The 12,511-nt window shown below is 33.0% G+C and overlaps 1 protein-coding gene across 7 annotated transcripts in view; it reads left to right on the top strand.

Moving 5' to 3' along the window:
• Window positions 1-1,098: 1,098 nt before the first annotated feature.
• The window catches only part of LOC149792858 (sex peptide receptor-like), a 211,740-nt gene continuing 200,327 nt past the window's right edge, over window positions 1,099-12,511 (top strand). For all 7 annotated transcript variants that reach the window (XM_089966644.1, XM_089966641.1, XM_089966636.1 and 4 more), the window contains exon 1: window positions 1,099-1,372. The gene's annotated coding sequence lies outside the window, so the exon portion shown is untranslated. The remainder of the gene's footprint in view (window positions 1,373-12,511) is intronic.

Genomic DNA, 12,511 nt, shown 5'->3' with positions numbered 1-12,511 from the left:
GTGTATGGATGGATGGATGGATGAATAGATGGGTGGATGACAAAAATAAATGTGAAAATAATATCAGAAAGTTGTATCAACAGTTCATTGTAAAAATCACCCTTGTCGGAATTTATGTTGTACATGGTAAGTGAAGATGATTTGCGTATCCTCAGCAAAGGCTTTCTACAGCTGAGTTAACGTTCAGTGTGTGTGCGTGTGTGTGTGTGTGTGTGTGTGTGTGTGTGTGTGTGTGATTTGGATTTTTAACGTAGCTTTAAAAATATAAATATATAATATATAATAACCGCAATATGTAACATGCAGTAATATTACACAAACTGTATGTGTGTGTGTGTGTGTGTGTGATTTGGATTTTAAACGTAGCTTTAACAATTTTTCAGTCATATCGCTACAATGTCTGCAGTGTGACAGTTTATAGTGATGTCTAGCACTGGGGCACCATGCCACAGACATGTAGTATGATGTCCCACCCAGTCACATTATCCTTACACCAGGCCAACCCAAGCGAGGCGGCTGTTAGTACCATTTTTATAAGTCTTTTATATTACTCGGCCGGGGATCAAACCCACGACATCCCGCATCCGGGGCGGACGCTCGAACCACTAGGCCACCGGAGCGGTTCATTCATTTTGTAAAAGGTTTATTAGTTGAATTAAATGATTTGTTTGTAGTTGTTTAAAGTTACATGCCCAAGAAAGAATATTTAAGTAAAGTGTAAATCATTTTAGTTTCCGAAACTGGCGTAAGAATAGGCCATTCTTATTTAACTGGCAACACAATTACGGTGATATATCTTGTTTTGTGAGGAGAGTGGTTTTTAAATGCAGAGAATATTCTTTACTACCTTTACTCCGGTATTGTTTCATTATCGTCATTATCAAAAAATAATAAATGTCGTCTTATATCGCATAAACTCTTCTTCTTTGATTTGGCTGCTGCTTTCATGCCGTTTTCCAAGGAAATATCGAGTTCGGAAAAAGACATAACGGCAACCGTTTAACAAAAAAGCCTACCATACTCCTTCGCAACTAGTTCACTCGGATTTAATGCTGCAAACTATTAGTTCTTTTCTCACTCTCACTAAACCACAGAACTCGTATCCCTGAATCGCTACTTTACTGAGTTGCTCATGAAGCTGATAACAAGCAGTACGACGCTCTCTGGTGATGCACACTGATGATCAATACACTCGCCATTACATGGCCCGGAGACTGGTCCTCAATCGCAGTCTCGATGCGTTCTGCACATGAACAACTGCAGCTTTCCAACTCTATCAGACAGACATATTGGGCAGATAGCAAAAGTTCTGTTTTAATACACGGACAGTATAATAATCTGGTGATTTCGACCTAGGATTAGATCTGTAAAGGTAAGTCATTGTTTATTAATTTGTACAAGTCTTTTAGGGAAGTTTATATAGCGCATTTTTGTATTTTATGAAAAAGTCTTGTTTTATCAATTTGACAACAGACGTGAGTTTTTACGCTAACGGCCACGTTGTACTGTACAACAACACTACGTTCTTAACTGAAATGAAATAATCTTTGAAGATTATTGACTAATAATGATATTAGCACTGAAATGAAGAAATACGTTGACTTTTACATAACTTGAATTATTTCTATGGTTCATTTTACCTACGATAAAACACATGATAATAAACAACTACCATGCAAATGTCACGTGATGGTTTTGATACTCTGAATCAAAAATTTTGTTTTCAAAAATACTTGGAAGAAATGTTATGTTCCTCACATTGGATGTTATGTCCAATATCATTCTATGGTACATTATGTGAGATGCTGTATGTAATAAATATGTGAGTGTCACGCAATTCATACAGAAGTTGCCGAGTCAGCTTCACTGCGATATCAATTCAAAACTGGAATCTTGGAATTCATCACAGTTGCAATCACAAAAATAATATCATTCGTGTCTTCATACAGAGAGGACAGCAATCGTTGATAGGTTGTATAAATAAATAGTTTCGATGTGCATGTGTTAGGCAATCAAAAATGCCGATTTTTTTTTTCATGATTTAAAGAAACTTTTTAGAATATAATTCCACTACGTATCATCGTCCAAAATGCAAATCTGCGTGCTAGCATGCTAGTAATAGATTTACTAATTTGATCATTAAGTACGAGGCATATTCAAATACTTTTTTAATAAAAAAACTGCTTTGATCTGCGTGCACCGATTTACACATGTAAACCAAGTGCAAATATAACACAGACTACCAGCATCTGTCGGACCGAACAGAACATGTCTCTCACAGTTCAGTATAAGGTAGAGAATGGATGAAACAAAACGTGGTAACCAAATTACTCTTTTCACATGAATTGTCTGATCTGTTCGCGAGAATATTAAAATTCATAACGTTTTGATAATATCCAACTAATGATATGATATATGCAATGGCATTCGAAGAGCTTTTTCGAAAACATAGGCATTCGAAAATTTTCTTTGAAAAACATCTATAGAATATGGCACAGGACAGTGCCATGTCCATAATTCCAATATAATGTTTCCGCAAGGCATGGTTCTAATATGTCTTATATTTCCTTTTTGAAGTTTTAAATGGAAGAAAATATAGTCGAATTTCTAACACAGGTCTAAGTTGTCACGGAGCATTGACCGAATACATGTCTTACATATCCATTATGTAATATCGTATGACGGAGTTTCATCTATTAAGTCCTTAGTCTGGTTTATCCAATTTGTGGAGGGTATACTTTTTGTCTCTCCTGTTAGAAGATTGACAACTTTTCTTCAGTCGCTGTACCCATCTGATATAACATGATGTTGCGTTTAAGGTCCTACAAAACGAAATATCTTGTACATTATTTCCTGCATTGAACTGCATCGTTACTCCGGTGTGTCTAAATATTACCAACATGTGTTTGAGAAAAAGCTATACGAACCCCACTATTGTCTGCGAAGGGTTAATCATCATGCAATTCATAGACGAGACACTGCTTTCCAGGGAGCAGTTTTGGAAATAAAGCTATCATTTGTTTATTTTACATGTTATTCTTTAAACTTTGTAATGCCGTATATATCGACATGGATTAATATAAGCGTTGTATTTGATTTAATGTGCAGTGCAATACTAATACTACTACTACTACTACTACTACTACTAATAATAATAATAATAATAATAATAATAATAATAACGATAATTCTAGTTAGTATTAGGAGCAAGAAATATATATATATATATATATATATATATATATATATATATATATATATATATATATATATATATATATATATAGCGCAGTTTAAGCAAAGAATTGGTTCTCTATAGAGCACTGAAACAAATAATACGGAATGAGCAGCTAAGAAGTTCTGAGCAGTATTTCTCTTCCTCATTTGGTTTAAACATCTTGTATTTGCTAAATTATGCAAATGGAGTCGGGCAACAAGTTCTCACAAAATTAGATAAGCCCTTCTCCATACGAATACAGTGGTACAAATTAACTGAACGTGACAAGCGGCAGAAGAAAAAGAATAGAATCAAATTAGGTGTGCTGATAATTAAAGAATATTACTTCCAGAAAAGGGAGGGAAAAAGAGAGATATCCAAGGTAAGTGAGCAATGATGTTACCAAACTTCGGAAGGCATTTCGTTTAATATGTAATACGTTTATATCGCTATGAATTGATCATTATACATTGTGATGAATAGCAATATTGATAATAACATCAATCCCTTCATATTTAGAACTTAATGAAGAAACATTAGATGAAACGCTTCACCTTTAAAGTACGTTTGAAACAATTATGGAGATTCCAGTTTTGCCCAGGTGCAAGTTCAGATGTGCCTGTTTGTAGAGATCGGAACGTGTATTTCGTTAAAACAACGTTTAAGATTGTGTCTTTGAGCTGTATATTGGGTGCTTTTGAACTGTGTATTGAGTGGACATGAAAATATAATTATATACACTTTATGCTCATAACCCACCTCAAGTATTGCCTATCAGATTGTCGTACTGGTTTTTTTTTAAATCGCTACATTGGTTTCCGATCTTCGTATGAGTACTATAATATATAATACAGATAAAAAGAGAGAACGTTATTTTTCCTGGGGATATATGTGTTTTAGATATGAGAAATTTGCTTTCCGATTTGATATTTTCAGATAGGTTACTCTGTTTGAGAATAGAGGAGTTAAGAACATATTTTTTGGCTACTTCAAGTCTTACGCATATAACTTCGAGACTTTTACATACTATTTATTTCGAGACTTTTACATGCTATTGATTTCGAGACTTTTACATACTATTGATTTCGAGACTTTTACATACTATTGATTTCGAGATTTTTACATGCTATTCATTTCGAGACTTTTACATACTATTCATTTCGAGACTTTTACATACTATTGATTTTGAGATTTTTACATGCTATTGATTTCGAGACTTTTACATACTATTAATTACGAGACTTTTACATACTATTAATTACGAGACTTTTACATACTATTAATTACAAGACTTTTACATACTATTCATTTCGAGACTTTTACATACTATTCATTTCGAGACTTTTACATACTATTCATTTCGAGACTTTTACATACTATTCATTTCGAGACTTTTACATACTATTCATTTCGAGACTTTTACATACTATTCATTTCGAGACTTTTACATACTATTAATTACGAGACTTTTACATACTATTAATTACGAGACTTTTACATACTACTTACCAATTATCAGCGTACATTTATTGTATATCTTATAATAGGTCTAAACATATATGCGTTTCCGTTCCATTTTTACGATATATATATATATATATATATATATATATATATATATATATATATATATATATATATATGAAAGAGTTAGACAAATTTCAAGATATGCATTGGTACGTCAAGATTACAAACGTTCCCTTTGGTCGTGTGTAACATTTTTTTAGGAAGCTGGGACTTTCTTGTAGCCATTTTTTTTTTCTTTAAAGAAGTTCCGTGAGGAATTAAGGGATCTACTCAGGAAAGTAATTAGTCTGGAATGAAATGCATTCAATTAATAAGATATTTAGAGAGGATGGTACAAAACCACCTACTTACTGGTACTAATTACGTTTCTTTTTCATGTGTATTGCACTTTTTAGGATTCTACACATTTACACTTCATTCGTGTTACTTTCTGACGCAGTCGTCTTTGAAATAGATTATTACGTATTATCTAAGTCCGACAAGCACCGTATACACTCGCTTATAAGTTTAGTCAAATTTCAAAACAAAAAAGATCCTGTTCTGCGGTAGCATAATGCCAGGCCAGGTCCTAGGGCAAGGCGAAGGAGGCAACCGCCTTGGGCCCCGCACTTTCAGGAAATCAACTCCGCAATGCTATTTTTTGTGGCTTGGAGGCCCCGCACATCCTAGGGCCGGGCCTGCATAATGCGCCTGTAGATCAGGGTCAGTGCTGTTTGTTCTACTGATTACTCCTACCAAACTGCACAGACCGAATTAACATCTATATACACAGTCATTCCGGGATTCAACGAAATAACTCGAGGTATTGGGGATTAATTATAGAGAATTACAAATATATACCAAACAGAACGGAAAGCGCTACCCCAAGATTCTACAGGATAATACAACTAGAAAAGAAAACGATTTAATACAAATAATACTATAATAGAGGTGTTTTAATTCTAAGTTCTAAAGTACGAATAGATTAGAATAATTACTAGGTCGCCATGCGAGTGTCCCTGATACGCGTGACCGCATATACCACCGACCCAGTAACATCATTTATGCTTAGTGGTGATGGAATATGGACTGATACGTGCAGGCAAGGCGATGGGTTCGAATCTCCGTAGAGTACGAATTAAAATTTATCTGAGTTTTACGTAACTGCATAAGCTATACAATCGTAAATTGCTTCCATTTGCTTTGGGCTTTTGCGGCCATAATGTGAACTATTGTTGATTGCCCAGTGCTTTTGTTTACTGTGATCACAAATGCGTACACGTTATGCTACACAAACTAGCGTCTGTGAGTACATGTTAGGTAGATGTTTTTACACAAACTAGTGTTCATATGTACATGTTGGGATGGTTTTGTTACACAAACTAGTGTTTATTTGTACATGTTGGGATGGTTTTGTTACAAAAACTAGTGTTTATATGTACATGTAGGGATGTTTTTTCTACACGAATTAGTGTTTATATATATATACATGTAAGGATGGTTTTGTTAAATGAACTTGTGTTTATATGTACATGCTGGGATGGTTTTGCTACACAAACTAGTGTTTATATGTACATGTTGGGATGGTTTTGCTACACAAACTAATGTTTATATGTACATGTTGGGATGGTTTTGTTACACAAACTAGTGTTTATATGTATATGTAGGGATGGTTTTTCTACACAAACTAATGTTTATATGTACATGTTGGGATGGTTTTGTTACACAAACTAGTGTTTATATGTACATGTTGGGATGGTTTTTCTACACAAACTAGTGTTATATGTACATGTAGGGATGGTTTTTCTACACAAACTAGTGTTTATATGTACATGTAGGGATGGTTTTTCTACACAAACTAGTGTTTATATGTACATGTTGGGATGGTTTTTCTACACAAACTAGTGTTTATATGTACATGTAGGGATGGTTTTTCTACACAAACTAGTGTTTATATGTATATGTAGGGATGGTTTTTCTACACAAACTAGTGTTTATATGTACATGTAGGGATGGTTTTTCTAAACAAACTAGGGTCTGTGTGACCTTTATTAGTATTATCCTCTGTTTTCTTTCTGGTATCGCAGTTGATTTTTTTTTTTTTTTTGCAGTCAAATCGAACTTTGATAACACGTGTGTGTGTCCACGGAAAAATCAAAACGCTGCCCATTGTTATATCTAACGGTTAAAAAGTACATAGATACAGCAAATAGTGCATTACAAATCCTGCTTACTATCATGCCAAAATACCCTCTCTTTAGAAACGTTTATTCGTGCAATCTGCATCGAATATTTTATAATCAGGTTTTTCTATCTGCTGTGGAAATTATAAAAAAATGGAGTTCGTAACACCTCTTGTAACTTACACTGAATACCAGACTCATTTGTTGACAGAATGTAAGATTGTGTGTTTTAATGAAATATAAATACATTTGATGTACATTTATTGCTCGTGGCATATGGTATGCAAACAAATATCAATTGATTAAAATTTTCAGAGGCTTAGGTCGGTATTGAAAATAACATTCGTGTGTCATTCGTACGAGGTATTAAATTACCATACCAATTTTGAAAGAAAAACTATATCAATTAAAGAACAATAACTAGTAGTTCTTGTTTATATATATATATATATATATATATATATATATATATATATATATATATATATATATATATATATATATATCGTGAAATTATATAAGAGAGATTTTGAATTTGCAAACTTATCTCGGCTATATTTATTGGTTTACAGTCAATCAAGTCCATCAAAACACAATATTGCTGAAAACATTGAAACAGCTCAGTAAAATATGGGGCAATATCGTACTATCGGCATCCTTAGACGATTCAGCTCAGTTTATGATGCTTGTGTTAGACGGATTAAGGATCCATTGAATTAATGTAACTGATAATTACAGCAAAGTGTCAAAACAATAACACATTTTGACGTCACTTCCTTTAGCTGTTTCTTTAGATAATTACATCCTTGGGGAATGATTTGAAGGCTTCAAGCTATAAATATAGAGCTGGCATCAGCCTTTACGTTTGGCTAATAATTATCTCTTATGAGACTTTTGTGGCTTTTTATGATATATTTGATCTCCTTCTCATCTGTTGCACCATTCCTTTGACTCTAGCTCGATAAGGTGGAACAGTACTTTAAAAACTGTCTCAACGTTTCTTTATATTCGACTTGGTATATTATCAAGAAATATAAGAATGTTAAAAACGATACAAACGCTGGAAAAAAGGTATATTTACTAGATATGACTACTTATATTTCGCATTTCCTCAAAAAAATAAAATAAACATTTAAATTTAAAATAAGCGAGCGTCACTGAATAATTCTAAGCAACACAAAGTATTGCTGTAAAACAAACGATAACCTTGAATATATGTAACTGATTCGGATTACTTCGGATTGTTTCTGGTTTATGTGCTACCTGTAGAATGCAGAACTATACCACGTATCATTAGAAGCCTCCGTGCTTCATTGCGTCACTTGATAATTTTGTGCTGATGATCATAATGATAATTTAATTAACCATAATTACCATACAATTAGATACCAATTTTTCAAATTAAAGCAAGATTTAAAAAATTAAGTTTGTTGGGAAACCATGACACAAATCCAGACGATTTCATGATAAGCTCCTATTATAAGGACTCCGACTGATCAATGTATTGCGTTAATTCTAGCGTATAAATAACGACGTCATGCAACATGTAAATTAGCAGCGATGATTTTACCTAATAAGCCGATATGGTTGATGTTTAATGGTCTAATTCCTGATGCTGCAATTAAGTAGAGATATGAAGGTTAAATGAGAAGCAAAATTACCAATATTTTGCGCTGTTAGAAGCGTGGGTATGTAGCTCTTCCGTATTTTTTTTTTTTTTTTTTTTTTTTTTTTTGTTCTCCGGGTTCTTCCTCCACCATATGTATTACCGCCATGTATAGCCTATACTCTTCTGAAAATGGCGTTAAACGCATAACAACACAACTGTCTGTCTGACAACTAATTGATCCATTAGAATCACCATGAAATGTTAACATCATTTAGTAGTGCTGTGTACGGAACTAAACTTAGTCTGAATATAATCAATGATCAAGTAATACATAAGGAAGTGAGAGAAGGCGATAAAGAATTGAGAAAACGCTAAAAAAAGAAGTGAGGAAACGACTGTTACTCAGATTCGGGGGTTGGCGGACAATGGTGAATGCAAAAAGTATTGGAACGCCGTTACCACATCACTATTTGCATGACCGTAATGTGATATGTTTTAAAACAGTTTTAGACGGTCTTGGTGCTAGCCGCAAAACACGTCTACATTCTAATCATGATCTTAACAGGTGCAATCATTGTAAACGATGAAAGTGGTATACTGCGCAAATCGTTTGGAGTCCGAACACAGTTAATGTTTCTATACATTACATCCTTGCATACAGTTTTCCAAGGTGACCACATAAGAACATTCCAGTCAAAACAAGTGTCCAAGGGGTGATAATACCAATATCAAAGATCGCACACTCCACGACTAAAAATTACTAGTCTAGCGTATTCACAAAGTGTACCAGGTTTAATGTTCTGTTTCTAGGAAAATCAAAACATGTTTCAATCGTATCACAAACTTTCTTTGCATGTGCACTTCTGCCACGTATTATTTTCACAAACACAATTATTTCATGATAAATATCGATATTTTCGGGCTTTTAAGCTTCAAAATTCAAATAGAAAGAAAACACCTAAAATCAGATGTGAGCTATTTGTCTGGGTACTGCCCTCAAAACATTTTAATCTTTTCTGACCTCTGTTAGACTTTTCATTTTCAGGCGCATTTAACTTAAACGCAATATATATATATATATATATATATATATATATATATATATATATATATATATATATATATATATATATATATATATATATATATATATATATATATTACAAATTTACTCAGAATATGTGATTGATTTTTATGGCAAAGTAGTATCATGACAACTGTTAGAAATTGTATCATGGTTTTTTTTTTTTTTAGAAAGGTGCAATTTTGGTACAAAATCCCTAAAGACCAAATACTTGATTTACTATATCTTACTTATATAACAGACTTTGCTGAAAACAAAAGAAACCATTATGTTAAATATGATGTAAATTGTAAAGTTTTGTTTAAAATGGAAAAAGAAACATTGGCAAATTTTAAATAAGCGTTTCACATTTTATAAACGTGGTAAACACGCAAATTTTAAATAAGCGTTTCACATTTTATTAACGTGGTAAACATGTGAGTTCTATTTGTAGAGAAATTAAAAATAAAATTGTTAGATTTTAGAAAGAAAACTTGAGAAAGCAAGGATATTTAAGAAAACTTAAATCTGTTTTAATCTACGGGCAGAAAAGTTCGATTAATTTATAGGGATAGTTGAGGCAAAATACAACGAACGTGTTCAAATATGGATAGACGTACACACTAAAGGAAAGACTGTCAAATGTTCAATACCGTTTAACTGTGTCTGGTACTGAGACATATTGTAGAGACATAATGCAAATCTTTTCACTGTTAACAACCATACAGATTGCCCTGTGACCGAAAACTTAAATATAAATTACTTTCTTGCCTTTTTAGGTTACTGACTGACCCGGAAGTATTTTATCCTGGTCCAACCCCGTTTATGAGAATGACTCCATTATTGTGCCCGCTACAAAAATGAATGCCGGTAGAGATCTCCCCGTTTTGCATCTGGTAGTACGTGTGATGCGATAGCGACAAAATAAATATACATAAATATTTGAAGGTTCCAGCCAACTATGGTGTACAATTTTCCAGTTCATGATCATCTTCCAGAACAAATTAAGCTATTATTTTCAGCCAGTCAGTGATTTAATATTCCAAAACACATTGTCTAGTTAAATAAATCCAAAAATAATTAGCATCATGGAATAAAATGTTCCAAAACACAGTCTAGTTAAATAAATCCAAAATAATTAGCATCATGGAATAAAATGTTCCAAAACACAGTCTAGTTAAATAAATCCAAAAATAATTAGCACCATGGAATAAAATGTTCCAAAACACAGTCTAGTTAAATAAATCCAAAAATAATTAGCACCATGGAATAAAATGTCCCAAAACACAGTCTAGTTAAATAAATCCAAAAATAATTAGCACCATGGAATAAAATGTTCCAAAACACAGTCTAGTTAAATAAATCCAAAAAATAATTAGCACCATGGAATAAAATGTTCCAAAACACAGTCTAGTTAAATAAATCCAAAAATAATTAGCACCATGGAATAAAATGTTCCAAAACACAGTCTAGTTAAATAAATCCTTTAAAAAAACTGCATCATGGAATAAAGTGTTTCGGGGAAATTTGATGAATACGAACATCGTTTTCCTTTATCCAATAAGTTTCACTATATGTCGGACAGTTTTACTTCCGAATCCTAATGAATATTTTAACGAATGATTAACACAGAATGAGCGCATGATTTGGTTTATATTCTAAGTCAAACGGATTCTTTCACCTCTTTATACTTTATACCATAGCGCTCCGCACATGTCCTTGAAAATGATGTCTTAATTGTCTCCGTTCATTATTTCGTTGGAATTATCGTCACTTAAATGATGTTTGCAATGGCTTCCCTATGTTCGTCTCTTCCCGAATATCTGCTGCTACAGGAGAAACGTAATCAGTGGCCAGCTTTTCACACTTTATAAATAAACTGCATATGTTCTGGGAATTGAAATAGATTTTCATTCCCTTTATTGTTTTATGATAACCTTCTCGATTGTTTGGTTCTGAACTAAAAGTCGTGGCGTGTGACTCAAAACATGATCGAGGCTTTGATCGGTACCGGTTAACATCGTTTTCTGATGATGAAAGCCTTGACTGGTACCGATTATATTTGTTTTCTGACGATGAAAGCCTTGACTGGTACCGATTGTATTTGCTTTTTGATGATGAAAGCATTGATCGGTACCGATTTTCTTTACTTTCTCATGATACATATTTGTAAAGCAGCTAATTATTTTAAAATATTTTCCCTATGCGTGCTCAGTTCATGTTCATAATTATACCTAGTTTTAACAAGGCACGGGAGTGTAGAGGAAATGGGTTGGATAGTCTAGCATGGTGAACCGGACCTGATTATGTCCTATTATATCTAGATACAAACCAGTTGTCACAGCGTCACAATGAAGGACGATAATGAAAATATACTTGTGACCGGATAACTTGTTGCTGTGTGAAATTAAAAGATTAGGAGATTTTCCCATTATTCTGCTTGAATAAACAGACACATGAATTCTGACACTCACTTCCGCTTCTCTTCAAAGATACATTTAATGTCATATACAGCCATCGCACACTTACGTAAGAGATACAAATTATCACTTACATAAGAGATACAAACTATCACTTATGTAAGAGAAACAAATTATCACTTATGTAAGAGATACAAAATTATCACTTATGTAACAGATACAAACTATCACTTATGTAAGAGATACAAATTATCACTTATGTAAGAGATACAAAATTATCACTTATGTAAGAGGTACAAATTATCACTTATGTAAGAGATACAAATTATCACTTATGTAAGAGATACAAATTATCACTTATGTAAGAGATACAGACTATCACTTATGTAAGAGGTACAAATTATCACTTATGTAAGAGATACAAAATTATCACTTATGTAAGAGATACAAAATTATCACTTATGTAAGAGATACAAATTATCACTTATGTAAGAGATACAAATTATCACTTAT

The sequence above is a fragment of the Sinohyriopsis cumingii genome, chromosome 8 (genome assembly GCF_028554795.1).
Source record: "Sinohyriopsis cumingii isolate HCF-2022 chromosome 8, ASM2855479v2, whole genome shotgun sequence".
Taxonomy (NCBI): domain Eukaryota; kingdom Metazoa; phylum Mollusca; class Bivalvia; order Unionida; family Unionidae; genus Sinohyriopsis; species Sinohyriopsis cumingii.
Note: the sequence above shows the minus strand (reverse complement) of the source record. Positions and strands in the feature narration are given on the sequence as shown.